We start from the raw sequence: 6,056 nt of genomic DNA on the forward strand, positions 1-6,056 counted from the left end.
CTTGCAATGATTTTAAGCTTCTACTATCAACGTAAGAACTCGTTGGGGGTAGGGAAGAACAGGGAGAGATTTTTGGCAAAATAAATGCTTTTATAGGAGTTAAAATAGATATGTTCATTATATACTTTAAAAAAAAATCAGTGAGTCTGTGTTCTTCCTGTATTGCCCCAGGATGATGATGGTTAGAGTATCCTTTCTATCAGAGGCTGGTACTTATTCCTCAAGAGAGAGAAAATCCCCCTACTTTCTGTAATCCTGGTTTTTAAGCATCACCTTTAAAAAAAAAAAGACAAAGAGGCATCTAAAGATTAAACTTAGATGTTATTTGTATCTATTTGAGGGCCAGGTTAGAGTCTATGTTTTTATCTTTTTTCCTCCTTGAACAATTGAAGTAGTGAGGTGGGAGGAGGGAGGGGAGACAAGCATTTATGAAGCATCTACTATGTACCTACCAGGCACTCTGCTAAGCACTTTTACAAATAAAAGCTCATTTGATATTTGAATCTGTTTCACCACACCCACAGCTCTTGCTCAGTGGACCAAACTTACTATTCTGGCCAGACAGAAAAGAAAGGAAGAAAAGTAGTTTAGGGTATAGATCAAGAACCCCTGTCAAAGACAACCAAGCTATCTAGAAAGTAACTGGTAATAGGTTAAATTCCTTTGTATCACCTGTTGCCCAGATCTCTAGCATCACTTTTATAACACTCTGACAGTGTTATAAAATAATCCCAATAAAGCAAGGGTTTCTTAAACCTTTGCTCCCTACCCTTTGGCTATCTGATGAAATCTATGAACCCCTTGTCAGAATGCTTTTAAATGAATAAAATTAACTACCTACGACTATAAAGAATGCCAACCATATTGAAATACAGTGTTCAAAATATATCTTTTTAAAGATCATGGACTCCAGGTTAAGACCTCCTGGACTGAATTAAAGAAAAACAATCGTGTTTTTTAGAAAGTGTCAATTTTCTCCTTTCTCAAGTATCAACTCCTAAAGAAAGAAAGAAAGTGTTATCTCTATTGTTTCCCCTGCTTTTCTGCTCCCTAATCCTTCCATCTTTACTTTTCCCCTCTCTTACTTTTTTCTTTTCCCTTCCCTTGACATCAGACGTTTGTATAATCACACCTATAATAATGAAATAATAATAATAAACTATTTTATACTATATTACTATGTGCTGTAATAATAAACACTCCATGTAAGGTTATATAACATTTTTAACTGGAAGGATATTTTCTACATTAATATTTAATCTATCAACAAGTGGAATTATTATTGCACCACACAGTTCAAAGACCTATGATTTTGTCAGTGTACTCGTTCCACTAATAAATGTTGCTTCCTCCCCTTTCAGCAGAATGCCTTGAAGGCAGACTACTGCCTCACATTTGTCTTTGTACCCCCAGTGTCTGGTGCACAGTAGGTGATTAATAAATGCTTCTTGAAGGAGAAATTGATTATTACTGTCCTTACAAGGTACTATAGCAAAAAAAAATCTCCCTACAGTCTTTCTGGACTGTTAGCTAGGTTAAATTTTGGGTAATTGCCATAGCCTTTGTGCCGATATAGCTCAAAACTTTCCCAGATTGGTAGGACATACCTCTATTGGCACAGATTTCAAGAACTGCTTCATCTTCATGCCAGGATAAAATATCAGAATAAGACTTTGTAAAGAAAGTTAAGCCCCAGAATATTAGCACAAGAAGGATGGAGGGAAGAGATCCATGACCACAAACCATTTGCCAAAAGAATCTTTTACAAAAATGCAACTGAAGGATAGCTCTCAGCAATGTATTTTAAAGTAACTACCTACCTGTTTCTGCAGTTTAGGGTCCTTCCTCTTCCTGGAAGCCCCTTTTCACAGGGTCCAATCTGTCCCCTTTGGGGAGGACTGTATTTTAAACTTCCCCTGTAACATATGCTTTTGTAAGTACTTTTAAGTTACTTCCTTAGAGTTTCATAAGAAAGTTAGGGGCTAAGGCCCTCATTCTCCTGATTAGAGGTTCAGATGCTAGAGACACCTATTTACCATTAAAGCCTAATACCCAAGGACTTAGAAGTAAGAGCGGTTGCTGAGTACAGGAAGCCCTCATGAGTTAGAGACTTCTCAAGCCAATACATAAAGAGTTCACCTTCCTCTCTGTCAGTGCTGATTTCAATCAATGGATGATCTCAAGGTTTTGAGATTTTTGAGATCTTTGAGAATTTTTTCCACTAGCTTTTTTTTTCCCCTTGATTTTTCTCTCTTGAGTAAAGAGTAACCTAGTTCCTTCTGAGACTCCTAAATATGCAATGTTTCTCCTTCCTCAAAATCCCCAAACTCCAAGTTCTATTTTGTTTATTCCAAGGAGAGTGGAATTAAAAGAGAGAAAAGATAAATCTGTCCATTTAAAAGACCAAAAGGTTGATGCAACCAAATAGAGAAAGTGTGACATCTTAAAAAAAAAAAAAAAAGCAGGGGTACACTATGTAAAAAAAAGCAAAGTTACCTACCTCCTAGACCTGTTCTTTTCGCTTCTGGCTTCTTTTCTATTCTGGCTCCTGAGGAAGCAAAGAGTAACAGCTGATGAAGCCCAACCCTAGCAATATCATCATCTTATTGACCTTGAAAGTTGGCGATTGGAGGAAAGTCCAGCACTGTCGACAAAAGGCTCTCTCTTCCTGCCTTTGTTTACTCTGTTTCCAATGCTTTCAATGCCTACTGAACTCTTTTACTTCTCTAATTTTTAAAGTCCAACTCAAATTCAAACTCAGATCTCTCCATTTGGCAATGACCTTTCCTTATCTCTTACCTTGAACAGAATTCAGCCCCTTTTTTATTCAATTATGCATTATTTTACATCAGTTATTTGTGCATATCCTCCTACTAGATTGTAAACTATATGAGAGAAGGTAAATTTTACTCTTGCTCCAGTACCTAGCACAATGATTCAAAGTACTTATCATCATAGATCTAGAATGGGAAAAAACCATAGAGAAAAATCCATGGGAAAATTTCCATTTTACTTCTTGTTAGGATGTATGCTCCTGGATAGCAGGACTGTTTCATTCTTATCTTTGTGTTTCCCTTGCTTAGTGTAGGGTGTGGCACATAGTAAGCTCTTAATAGAGAGTGTGTTCATCCTTCATTGTGGAAGAAGACCATGCCATCAGAGAAATAATGACATGACTTGCACTTGACTTTGTTTTGAGTGAGGAAGGGTTGTGCAGGTCACCAGCCTCACTTCTCCTCCAGAGCCATCTGAATCCAGTGACCAAATATTCATCAGGATGACTGGAGATGACCCAGGATGAGGCAGTTGGGGTTAAGTGACTTGCCCAAGGTCACATAGCTAGTGATTGTCAAGTATCTGAGGTGAGATTTGAACTCAGATCTTCCTGACTCCTACACCGGTGCTCTATCCACTGCACCACCTAGCTGCTTAAATAACTAGGTGAGGAGTGGAAGAAGAAGATGAACACAAAGCTCTTAATAAATGTTGATTAATTACATGTGAGGAAAATGAGACCAAAGATGAATCAACTTACCTGAAGACACAAAGGTATAATCAAAGTGGAATTTGTAACTCAAGTCTTCTGACTCCACTCCCTGGCTAAGTCTGTTCATTTCCACACAACACATCTAAGGGTCCTTTAACCAATTCACATATGCTATAAACTCAAAAATATTTACCATCTTCATTGCTTTTAAGAATTTCTGGCCTTCGCTTCTGTGTCCGCCGCCCGCTGCTGCTCCCGCTGCGTCCGCCGGGAGAGGAAGAAAATGGCTGTGCCACCTACTTATGCTGACCTTGGAAAATCTGCCAGGGATGTGTTTACTAAGGGTTATGGATTTGGCTTAATAAAACTGGATCTGAAAACAAAGTCTGAGAATGGGCTGGAATTTACAAGTTCAGGTTCAGCAAACACTGAAACCAGCAAAGTTTCAGGCAGTTTGGAAACAAAATACAAATGGTCTGAATATGGCTTGACGTTCATAGAAAAATGGAACACAGACAATACATTGGGCACTGAAATTACTGTTGAGGATCAGCTTGCAAGTGGACTGAAGCTGACCTTCGATTCGTCCTTCTCACCTAACACAGGGAAAAAAAGTGCTAAGATTAAGTCAGGATATAAGCGGGAACATATCAATCTTGGCTGTGACATGGATTTTGATATTTCTGGACCTTCAATACGAGGAGCTGTGGTACTTGGCTATGAGGGCTGGTTGGCAGGCTACCAGATGAATTTTGAAACTTCAAAATCTCAGGTGACCCAGAGCAACTTTGCTGTTGGCTACAAGACTGATGAATTCCAGCTGCACACCAATGTGAATGATGGCACAGAGTTTGGGGGATCTATTTATCAGAAGGTGAACAAGAAGTTGGAAACTGCTGTCAACCTAGCCTGCACAGCTGGAAATAGCAACACTCGTTTTGGAATAGCAGCCAAATATCAGATTGTCCCTGAGGCCTCTTTCTCTGCTAAAGTGAACAATTCTAGCCTGATAGGCTTAGGTTACACCCAGACTCTAAAACCAGGTATCAAACTGACATTATCAGCTTTGCTGGACGGCAAGAATGTCAATGCTGGTGGCCACAAGCTTGGTCTAGGACTGGAATTTCAAGCATAAAAGAAATTGTACAATCACTTAATTTTAAAATATTTTGCAGGATAGCTACCTTCAGAAATTAGTGTACCTTTTCATGTTGTATGTCTGGGACGCAAGTATTGCTATGTATCAATCATGTTAGATCTCCAGGTTAAAGATGATGCAGCTTTAAAGTGTTATCCTTTCAGAGATACAGAAGAAACCCTACTCAGAAAAAAAGGTCCTTTCAGCTCCAGGCTTTTGAGGGGATATGTGATGATTCCCACAACAGCTTTCAGAATTCTCTAAGGATTGAAAGGGTGCCTTGAGCCACCTTTTTTCATCTAGAGATAGCTGCTAGTGGAAGGCAGTTAGTAAATGTGGACTGATAAAATGAATGAAATTTTGACTTCCTGAGAATTCATGGCCCATTGCAGTCAACTTGGCTACATATCTATCCTAAGTGGGTAGAAAGAGGCTCATTCCTTGATGGAGTGAAAATTTGTCTGAAAAGGGGACTTTTTTTTTTTTTAAAGTCAAATCCTCATGAATTGCTCCAGCTTTGATTAGTTATTTCTGCCAAAAGTTGTCTGCAGAGTCCTTTAGGTGTCCACTTTGTACCCTTTTGTTGTGGAGCCAGTTTGATGTGATTAAGCCAATAATGTAGTACTTAATTCCCAGTCTCATTGTGGTTCCATTCACTTTGGCTGAGTTACATATAAAGAGGCTGCTAGGACACAGAACCATAAGCAGGGAAGAGTCTGTGTAACTGTGCTCACATAGTGACATCACTTGGAATCAAAATTGGACTTCTGTTGTATTCTCACACTAATTTTTTTTTAGCAATTAATGGATACATTTTAGAATCTTCCATATTGTGTGGAACTAGAAGCCTTCCCCTCCAAATGCTGTACTTACCACCACTTAAAAATACAACTTGAATAAAATATTGAAACCTCTGCCTTTTCCCCCTTGTTTTTATTAATTTATTTTACATATTATAATAGAAATAAAAATGCACATGGATTTAGAGACATGTTGTTGAATATTTTTGGAATGGATTTCAGGCAGAAAGACTGCTCCTCTTCCTTTGGTTCTAATGCATGTTCTGCCCCAAGTATCCAAAAAAACATGTGTCAGTATTGTGATTTGTCTTTGTTTCAATTTGCTTATCCATGGACGTCGTAACAAAGCTGTATTTTTTTTCCTTCTTTACAACATGGCTGCATTTAGGGATTCTGAAATGAGGGTTTGTCAGGTTTCATCATGCTATCTGTTGGTAAGATCAAATGAGATAATAAACATGAAAAGTCTTTGAAAAGAAAAAAAAAAAGAATTTCTCTATCCATTCACAAGTCCACCAATAATGCAAGTGTCTTAGCTTGTTTTATTAGTTTTATTAGTGCCAATTTTACCAGTCCCTCTAACATTTATCATTTTCCTTTTCTAATTGTTTTTGTCAATGGTTCTCATTCT

The 6,056-nt window shown here is 38.1% G+C and overlaps 1 pseudogene; it reads left to right on the plus strand.

Annotated features, from left to right (window-relative positions):
• The first annotated feature begins 3,693 nt into the window (after nt 1-3,693).
• On the plus strand, nt 3,694-5,540 carry LOC140533146 (non-selective voltage-gated ion channel VDAC1 pseudogene; annotated as a pseudogene).
• Nucleotides 5,541-6,056: the final 516 nt, after the last annotated feature.

Source organism: Notamacropus eugenii, chromosome 3 (assembly GCF_028372415.1).
Source record: "Notamacropus eugenii isolate mMacEug1 chromosome 3, mMacEug1.pri_v2, whole genome shotgun sequence".
Taxonomy (NCBI): domain Eukaryota; kingdom Metazoa; phylum Chordata; class Mammalia; order Diprotodontia; family Macropodidae; genus Notamacropus; species Notamacropus eugenii.